A 10,126-nucleotide genomic window follows, 5' to 3' on the forward strand; every position below is an offset into this window, starting at 1 on the left:
ATAAACACCAAATATGTCATCTTGTGACATGTGTGAGGTTACCTCAAACACACTCCGTCAGTCTTGTTCCTCTAGAACAACAAAATGTTTAAAAATATTCCTCATGCAGATTGTTGTTCACAGGAAGCAATGAGTAAACGAGCGGGAGAATCTTGTCTTTGTCATCGTTTCCCCTCGTACGTGTTATGTACCTTCCGATTTCAGCGGTTTTTGCTTTCACAACAAGTGCAGTTTTACTACTCAAATGGAGTCGAAGTCAACCAGCGCCACCTCTGGCCAAGTACTATAGCCTACTACTAGATTAACTTGTGACACACAGTATCGGTTGTTTTGAAAACTGGGCGACACGGGCGGGTTTCCCTTGGACGGCATCAACAGCATCGGGGAAAAAAAAAAAAAAGATGCTCCTCATTCTGCCCCGAATCATGCCCAGCGCACTGTGGAATGTCGTAGGCTCCGATCGGTTTCTATCACCCCATCTGCTGGGAGTAAGGGCGCCCTCCGTTTGCGAGGTGCGGCCTGCTGCTTGCGGCACAGGGAGAGAGGGCGGGGGAGTCTCTGGCTGTATCCCAATTCAGGGTCTGCAGCCTTAAAGTACGCAGCCTCAACGATCCTCAAGGGCCGCTACTCAAGCACGCTAAGGCCGGAAGTGCGAGGCTTGTGTAATGGACGGTCTAGCCTCCTTTGCGCTGTTACTGTTGTTGTCAATAAAGTAAAAAAAAAAAAAAGAGCCTCCGTTGCTCTGCCCAGGTTGCCTAGCAACCATGATACTAACCACTGGAAACGTGTCATAGCTTTGTTTGACAGAAATGAAGGAGACAAATCTTCTGTTCATTTCTTGTTTCTACATGAGGCTTTGATCAATTCTCTGTAAGATTAAGCTCAGCTTTGAACGGTGTATATTTTAAAGTAAAGGCTTTAAAACCCAAGTTAGTACAAACGTCACTAATGTCACATAACTTTGCCGACATGTGGCCAACAGTAATGTTTAACGTTAGAGCTGGGCGATAGAACGATAACGATATTTATCGCGATATAACTTTTACTCGATAGAGAAATTAAAACTATCGCGATAGACCTCGCCGCTCTTGTCCTCTTTAAAAAAAAAAAAAAAAAAAAAAAGGTCAGCCAATCCAAATTAAGTAGCGCAGGGCCAACCAATCACAGGCCGCAGCGTCACGTCGGCGTGACTTGTTACGTACAGCACAAAGTGCCAAGCCGCACGTGTGTTTTGTTTTGGGAAGCAGCCAGCGGGTAATGGAGCCAGCGGGTAATGGAGGGAAATGAGTGTGCCGACTAGAAAAATCAACCGAGCGTTGACCGAAGGTTACCGAAGAGAAAACAGATGACGGTTCCAATGCCGGAGAGATTGTCGAACGGAAGAGCCATAGAAGTTCCGTAGTGTGAAGGTATTTCGGCTATTTCAAGTCTGACAAAAAAACAGAGTAGCGTGCACTGTAGATTGTGCCGAAAGCAAGTCTGGAAATACAATAAACTGGTGCATGCGTCACACTGCGCCACGTTATTGTTTCGGTGAAATGAATTTCTACAATACTGTTACTGTTAATTCTACTCTCTGCAGTGTTTTAAATGCTTACATATACACACAGTTACGGTCCCTCCACACATACGACTCGGTTCTGCTTCTATGCCCCAGCTTTGTTTACTTTTTCCCACCGAGGCTTCTAGACTTCTGATTGGCCAACATTTCTTGCACGGTTAGGAATCTAGCTCCACCTGCTGCTTTGGCATGTTCATAGCAGCGTTTTCCTTCATTTCTGCCTTTATGTGTGGACGGGATAATTTTTTAAAACGGAAACAGAAAATCTCCGTTTTCAAAAATACCCGTGTACGTGTGGACGTAGCCTCAGTCTCTGACTGGAAGCGCTAATTCGTCATTCGGCTTTTGTCAGACTAAAGTAACTGTTTAAAACTGTTTGAAAAGCTAAGCTATACAACAAGGAGAGATTGAGAATTCCTTTTAGTTCTCAGTTTATTTTGATATGACAAAAGTTAGTCAGTTTTGTCTGTTCTTCTGTAAAACCAAACTAAGATTTATTTTTTAGAATAATATTTGTTCTAAGTGGAATTGACAATTTAGTAGTCTGTTTGTTGTTCTATTTTGAAACTTAAACGCTTTAGCGGCTGCCTTTTGTGTAGTTTGCAATATTTGCCTTTATTTATCTGAAAAAGTCTCATGTTCCTTAAGTACATCTACCCTGTGAACTTATTATGGGAAATAAATATTTAAATAAAACAAGCTGCTGATTATTTCACATTTTACTTGTGAGCAACGGCACATTTAAATCTTACAAATATAGTTATTGGCTTATATCGTGATAGATATCGTTATCGCCTGAAATGACAAAAAACATATCGTGATATGAAAAAATCTTATATCGCCCAGCTCTATTTAATGTTCTTCGTTTATTAAACATTTGCACATAAATAAGTGACATAATATTCAGTACTTAAAATGCACTCTTCGGCCGCCCCTCATTTGCCGTTTTTTTTTTCTGCAAATTTATCCACACCCATCGCCGCGCTATGCATTTCTGGGATATGTTGGGCCATGAAGTTGTACACTGCCACAGCCTTAAACTTCAGGGAAATGAAGGACGCATTTCAGGGCCGCATTTTCGAGCAGCCTTTTGAATTGGGACAGCCTTGAAATGCGTACTTTAAGGCTGCAGACCCTGAATTGGGATACAGCCTCTGGCTGGCTGGAGCAGCATTTAATCCGGTTGTTCAGTGATGACGCGACGAATCCTACTTCCGGGCCTAAAGTAGTCTGCGTTTAATATGGCTTTTGTGTTGTTAACATGTTAATGTTGTGTATTTTCTTCTATTTGATCTCAAAAAGCTCCTAAAACAGTCAGTGATCACTGTTGACCTCCCTCGGCTTTTATTACCGCTAATCATTTATTTAAGCTCAGTTTTTAAAACCTTAGGAGTGTAACTACAGCCCAGCCCATGCAGCAGTATATGAATGACTAACCTCCATATTGTGGATGGATATCTCAGTTGTTCTCCTGGCTGAAGTTTGGTCCTTTTACAGCATCCTGCCATGCGATTACATTTGTTCCTGACCACCGAGAAACACTCACGTTAACTTTTATCGAGTGGAAAAAAAAGTTAGCTTGTTTATATTATGCTAACATAGCTGTGTTGCTAGCAGTCACATAGCACATCATATATACCAGCTAGCCAAACTTCAGTAACCCTACAAACGTCACTGCTGTTTAGTTTTCTGTCTTCATTTATGCTGGAAGTGATAACAGAGCTGTACGTTTTAATTTGTTTCCAAAACCCAGCAGTCAGGACATGCTATATTGTATTTAGATAGAAGCTAGCGAGCTAACTCCCTGCTAACTTCTAACTCCGTTAAATGTCATAAATTCCGTTTCATGGATGCCTGGATGTTAAACTCAATTGTTACACCTGGTAGAGCAGAACGCTGATCATTTTATTAAAGATGAAGACTTTGACAGTTTTTCAACTCTCAGTAATGCCATAGTGATCGTTTGATATATGGACCTGCAGCTGGGAGTTTAGGCCCAGACACGGCTAGTGATGTCAGACTGAACAATCGGATAGAGATTGACAGACCATGCGACTTCTCGCGCATTGCATGCCGGCAACTCGTGGCAAACACAATCCAAGTACCGCATCAAACGCAAGCATTTGCAGCACCGCAAAACGTTCATTTCTCCGTTTCCACTACCTTCTTGCTTTTTCTTTGTTTCCCAAAAAGGTATGTACAAAACGAAAGAGAACAATGCCGGTCCGTACAAAGACAGACTGATGAAAAGTCAAAGAAATGCTACGTGGAAAAAAAACAAAGGAGTGAAGGGTCAGACCCTTACAAGCACCACAGAGGGACAAAATATGTTAGCGTGCTGCCCAACTTTCACCATGCTAATTATACGGTTCTTCGGAGTGAGTGCATACACTGATGAAGTTTAGTAACTTCAGGTCACTGCAACAAGCCCAGGTACAGTTTACCGACGGATGGGTACAGGACCTTGAAATGCACCGTGTAGGACAAAAGACCATCGTACGTATCATAAGTTTACAGTCTCACAAATCGTCGTCATAAATACACATTCGTTAACAGTTTATTAATAGGACCTTTGAGCTCAATGGTAATTAATTAGTAGTGGAAATAATTTCTGGTTCGCATCACAGAAATGTAGCAGTTGACAATAATATTGTATGCTGTAATCGTACTGGGCAATTAGTGATACAACAAAAACTGTTTTTATCCTGTGAATAAAAGTATGTTTTTGTCAATGTACCATGGTAATAACAGAAGCGAAAACACAATACTGTGTCAGGACAATTCACTATTTATGCACAATAAACAAAGGAGCATAGCGCGACAATTCTGTTCAGCGCCAGACTTGCTTGTAACCTATATCACCAATTATGTTATGAAAATTACGTATTAACTACAACAGCAGACTGACCTTTGTGGGAATGCTTGGAGCAGACTAACATGTGAGCTGGAGTGTTCTGGGATGTTATATTTGGTCTTTGAATGGCTGCAATCCAGGCCATCCGTTGGCTCTTTGTTACTTCGGAAACATGGCTCGAACAATTTCTCTTCAACAACGTAATCCAATAACAACTGATCTCTTTACCCGTTGGCTTCCCGTGGCTGTCATGCGACGGCTATTGCAGTTAATGATACAACCGCTTCTTGCCATTTTTTGTTTCTTTTTATCGCTGTGTAACCGATTTCAATTGAAAATTCTGTGTGCGCTTAATACCCTCTTGCATGACTTTTCCCAGAATCCTTTGCGGTTTTACCCCATGAATGACGTCACATTTTCAATCTCTATAATCAACTCGCAAAATAAAACACACCAGACATCATGATACAGGACTTATAATTTGCACCGATGTTTTTTTCGAAATTCTATACACGAAAAGTGAGCGCCGAGAGCCCTCGGTGCGCTGCTCGCTGCTGAAGTCAAAGTAAAACTTTATTGTCATCTCCGCTACAGTACAGTCCAGTAAATAGAGAGATGAGACGACGAGGCTTTTTTTTACAGCAGTGCAAGTAAACAAACAATAAATATAAGAAGAGTAAGAGAATAAATATACACTTTAGGACCAGGGGTAAAGGGATCAATAACAATTTACAGTTTGATGATTTAAATTCACACACAACCCTGGAAAGGGGAGGGGGACATACTGCTTCCAAATAGAGCACATTTCATTCATAATGTTGTTAAATCCAAGCCCGTTATGTATTCACAATCTGAATACTGGGTTGTGGCGAAATCCCAGAAATAAACCTTAGACAAAGTGAATCTGTGAACTAAGCTGTAGTGTCTATTAGGTTAAGTTGTGGTGATCCTCGGGTTGGGGGGATTTGTGTTCATACTGGGGTCCGTTCTTCGTACCTCGCTTACTACATCCAAGATCAAATGACACATCCAAGATCAAATCATCGCGCCAACTTTGAGCTTGCTATTTCCGGTTTCTCCGAACACACCTGTTGTTGACGATTAGTATAGCTGGATGAAATAATGTGAGATCACTGGGTGGCTTAACAGGGTGCTACGCATCGATAGTAGAAACATTTAATCGGCAACCCTTTGGTCGGCGAAAATGTCGAAGGAGCGCGCTCAGTATTCTTTCGGCAGCAGAGCAAGAACTCTTGATTGAGGGATTTCAGGAGTTTCAGAGTTTAATCAGAACGCAAGGGAACACTGCAAAGGCTGCAAAAGCAAGGAGAGAGGGCTGGCAGAAAGTTTGCTGACAAATTAAACTCGTAAGTAATTAATAATAATAATGGAGTGGATTGATCTAGCGCTTTTCAAGGCACCCAAAGCGCTTTACAATACCACTATTCATTCAACTCTCACATTCACACACTGGTGGAAGCAGCTACGGTTGTAGCCACAGCTGCCCTGGGGCAGACTGACAGAAGGCAGGTTGCCATATCGGCCCCTCTGGCCAACACCAGTAGGCGGTAGGGTAAATTTATTATATTATATTATATTATATTACATTATATTATATTATATCCTCTTTCACATTAGAGCCACGACAGGACCCACTAGAACATGGGAACAAGTAAAAGTGAAATATAAGAATATTCTACAGAATGGTAATATTTATCACTTATATTGCTTTTAGTCTCTTGAAAAGAGACCCTGAAATAATCTGTTTGTTTATAACAGCAACCAAGAAAAGGGCAGAGCAAAAAAAGACAGGTGGTGGTCCTGCACCCCCTCTTCAACAAGTTGGTTAAGTAAATAATACCCTCACGGGAAAATCGATATCTCTCAATGAGCACACTGTCGCGCTGAGCTAAAGGATCCTGTCTATCCCGCAATATACGCTGAATTCTGAAAACTCTCCTTATCAATCTTGCACCTTCCGCAATGGGTGGCTCGCGTATACGGACAGGACATGGCTGCGACAGACTTCCCAAATCCACCTTCGCTTTGATAGCCGTGGTCTCTCAGCTTGATTACATGAAGTAATTTACAATTACTACTCTGAAATATGAATTACATCTGAAATAATCAATACATGAAATAGACATGATTAATAGTACATTTCCCTTTTTTTAGGAATGACCTGTTGTATCTGTATGAATAAATGCCTAAAGGATTGAAGGTCACGTGCATCATCTTTAGTTTACATTTGATAAACATTTATGTTATGGCTAGAAAACAGTGGTAAAATATCGCTGCTTGCTTTCATATAAATGAGCGGAATACCTGAGGTGGCCGCGATCTAATCTTGTTTACATGAAGGTAAACCTGCTCCCAAGCAGGTTTTACGCTTACGGAGCTGTTTGCTGATGGCAGCAAGTTCCGGATGGAAGCTTCAGGGAAAGCCGACACGAGTCCAGATCACGCGAAATCGTCAACAATCAAATCCAGCTAACTTACTTAGCGAGGTACGAAGAACGGGCCCCTGGAGTGCAAAATTAAAACGAATGGAAGGTGGACAACAAAGGTTCAAAGCCACATCACATCCTGTAAGCATAGTCTGCCTGTGTCGCTACTACACCTGTTTCTATGACTACATTGAGTAGAGTCTGAGTGGCTGCACTTACACTGGTGCATTCAAATCCACCCTCAAACATATTGAAAGATGCAATGTGGATTGTCAAGACTCAAACCAATCAGTAAGCAAAGACAGCAGGGATCACTTGTTTCTGTTTATTATACAGCCAGATTTACTTGTGACACACATGTGCAGCTGGCTTTATCACCTATTTTGAATTTGTTTCAAGCACAATACATTTGTAACTTTCAGTGTTTTCCGGTCTTCCAAAAGAAGAAAAAAAAAAAACCTTCAACTACATGACATGCAATTGTGTATTTGTTTTCACCTTATCATACACTTGAAGTTTTACAAATCACCACTCCTTTTGTTTAATATCATTTCAGTCTCAGACAATCTAGTTTTTTTACAGAGATTGAATGCACCTTCTGCGGATGGCGGTACCACACAGTGTGCGTGGACTTCCCCTGCACAGAAGGCAACTACAAATGCTGGGAATGCTAAATAAACAGAAACAAATGATCCCTGTTGTCTTTGCTTAATGATTGGTTTTAGTCTTGACAATCCTCATTGCTGGCATTGCATCTTTCAATGCCAGCAATGCCAGGTATCAGTGCTCAAACCTTTTGTGTTTGTTTCCAATAAGTTGCCCACCTCGGGAAACAAATTTGTTCTTTTACGTCAGATGAACATATGAGACACTTTGACTCTTCAGTGCAGTGTGGAGCCTAACAAAGATCTGTTTTGTGTCCCAGCTGATCAGCAGGAGGAGAAGAGTCTGACGGAGCAGCAGAGGAAACCAGCTACTTGGACTCAGCTGAGTCACAGAGGAAACAATGAGCTCAACACAGAAGGTGACAGACAGAGCAGGGCGATATGACCAAAAATATTTATCACGATACATTTGAAAATGTGCGATAACAATATAACTGACGATATAATTGACACTAGACAAAATACTTTACAACTCCACAACTTTATTAAAAAACCCATCAATGTATTTTCAGTTATACAAGTAGCTGTTTTTTAATGTGCATTAAAGTTATATAAAAATTTAACAGTGCAAATGCAAATTGCTTGCTGACAGTTTAACCAAAAGGCATTTCCAGTGGAAATTGGCTGACATATCCTGAGCATAACTATGTATAATATCCAGAAACTTAAAAAGAGGTTATACAGTCGTGGCCAAAAGTTTTGAGAATTGCATAAATAATGTTGAGAGAATGTTGACGAGCACAAGGCTGGAGATCATCATGGCTGTATCCCAATTCAGGTTCTGCAGCTTTAAAGTACGCAGCCTCAACGGTCCTCAAGGGCCGCGTACTCAAAGACCGCTGAGGCTGGAAGTGCGAGGCTTGTAGGCTTGTGAAATGGGACGGGCTAGCCTCGATTGCGCTGCCCAGGTTGCCTAGCAACCATGATACTAACAGCTGGAAACGTTTCATACAGCTTTGTTTGACAGAAATGAAGGAGAACACTTTGTTCATTTGTTTCTACATGAGCTCTGTGTGATTTAATAAGTATCTGAGGCTGAGACCACAGGACTGTAAAACATGATTGTTGGGCTTCATTTCTGTACTGAACAGTCATTTTATGATTAGCTAGTAAATAACAATTAGCTAATGTTGTTCATGAGACTAAAGTCATCTCACTCTGGTAATGTAACTATAATATTGCCAATATTATAGTTTTATATTAATCACTTCACACAAAGACAAGTTTCTTTGACAGTGTATATATAGATGTATCATATTAAGAGACAAATATTGTTCCTTTAATTTGTTGGCATTACTAAATTTGGCTCAATGCTTACATATCTATGTAAAAAGCAAATGTACGAGCTGTGATAACTGTTACTGATAAAATGAAGAGTAGACTGATATATTAAATATTCCTTTATTGGGTGAGAAAATCAGACCATGTCATAACTGCTTTAAGTCACACAGAATAGATATCAGAGCCTTAAACAGGCTGACTTCTGCTAAATGGGTCAAAGTGGGCAGAAAGTATACAAACACATAACATCCTTGTAGAATATGATGCAACACTATAGATCAACTTACCTCAGAATAATAAAGCATATAAACAATTACAGCAATATGATGCAACAAACACAGCAGTGCTACTAATGCAAAATACTCAAAGCTTCATAGAACTGAAACAAACATTTATTTTTAGCTCCATTCTGCTGCTGATACATACTTTAGGTTTCTGAACATTAAACTTGTTGCTGCCTTTCATAGTGTGTAACTTGAAGGCCCTGAGTACTTTGTCCCACACTGAAAACACTGGAATGATACAATTATTTGAACATTACCTAATAAGACTGATTCAGGACAGACAGTTATGTTAAACTTTCCTAGCAGTCCTTCACAAACAGGGAACAGTCTGTCTATTCTCTCCATCTGTCAGCTGCTGCTGGCTCTTCCTCCTCCTCTTCCTCACACATTGCTGAGTTTGTCCTGGTGGATCATCAGGGGTGCAAAGCCTCACAGATGATGTGCAGCAGTGTGTCCCTCAGTCTGTCCTCACTCTGGACACTTGCAGTTGTCACACATGGAAATCAAATGTGTGATAAGCTGCAGGATTCAAACACAAGTGTAACTTATAAACACATGTTCATACTTTTATTCTACAATCAGAGAGAAAGAAACAGAGAGAGAGTGCAGGACAGACAGACAGGTGACAGTCTCAGGTGTATACACTGCTACAAAACAGCACAAGAGAAGGAGGATTTAGTGTTTGTGTTATTACGAGTGCTACACAAGAAGAGTTCCCAGATGGTGCAGTGGACACGTGTATGATTGCTGTGATTAAAGCATCTTTCTTTCAGCTTAACGAGTGAACCGTCAGCTCGTTCAAACACACGTTAAAGTGCGTTTGGCTCGACACCACCGAACAGAGGCAGCAATATAACATAGCTAACATTAACAGTGCAGTGAATCCTGCTTGTGCCGTGATATTCAGGACTGCAAACCGAGCAGCATCACTGACTTTCAGCTTGTTGTGTTTGTGTATATATGACTGACTTTAATTATCCACAAAATCATCACATGCTCTGTAAGATTAAGGTCGACTATTGAACAGTGAATAT

Source organism: Simochromis diagramma, unplaced genomic scaffold (assembly GCF_900408965.1).
Source record: "Simochromis diagramma unplaced genomic scaffold, fSimDia1.1 OVJJ01000602.1, whole genome shotgun sequence".
Classification (NCBI taxonomy): Eukaryota; Metazoa; Chordata; class Actinopteri; order Cichliformes; family Cichlidae; genus Simochromis; species Simochromis diagramma.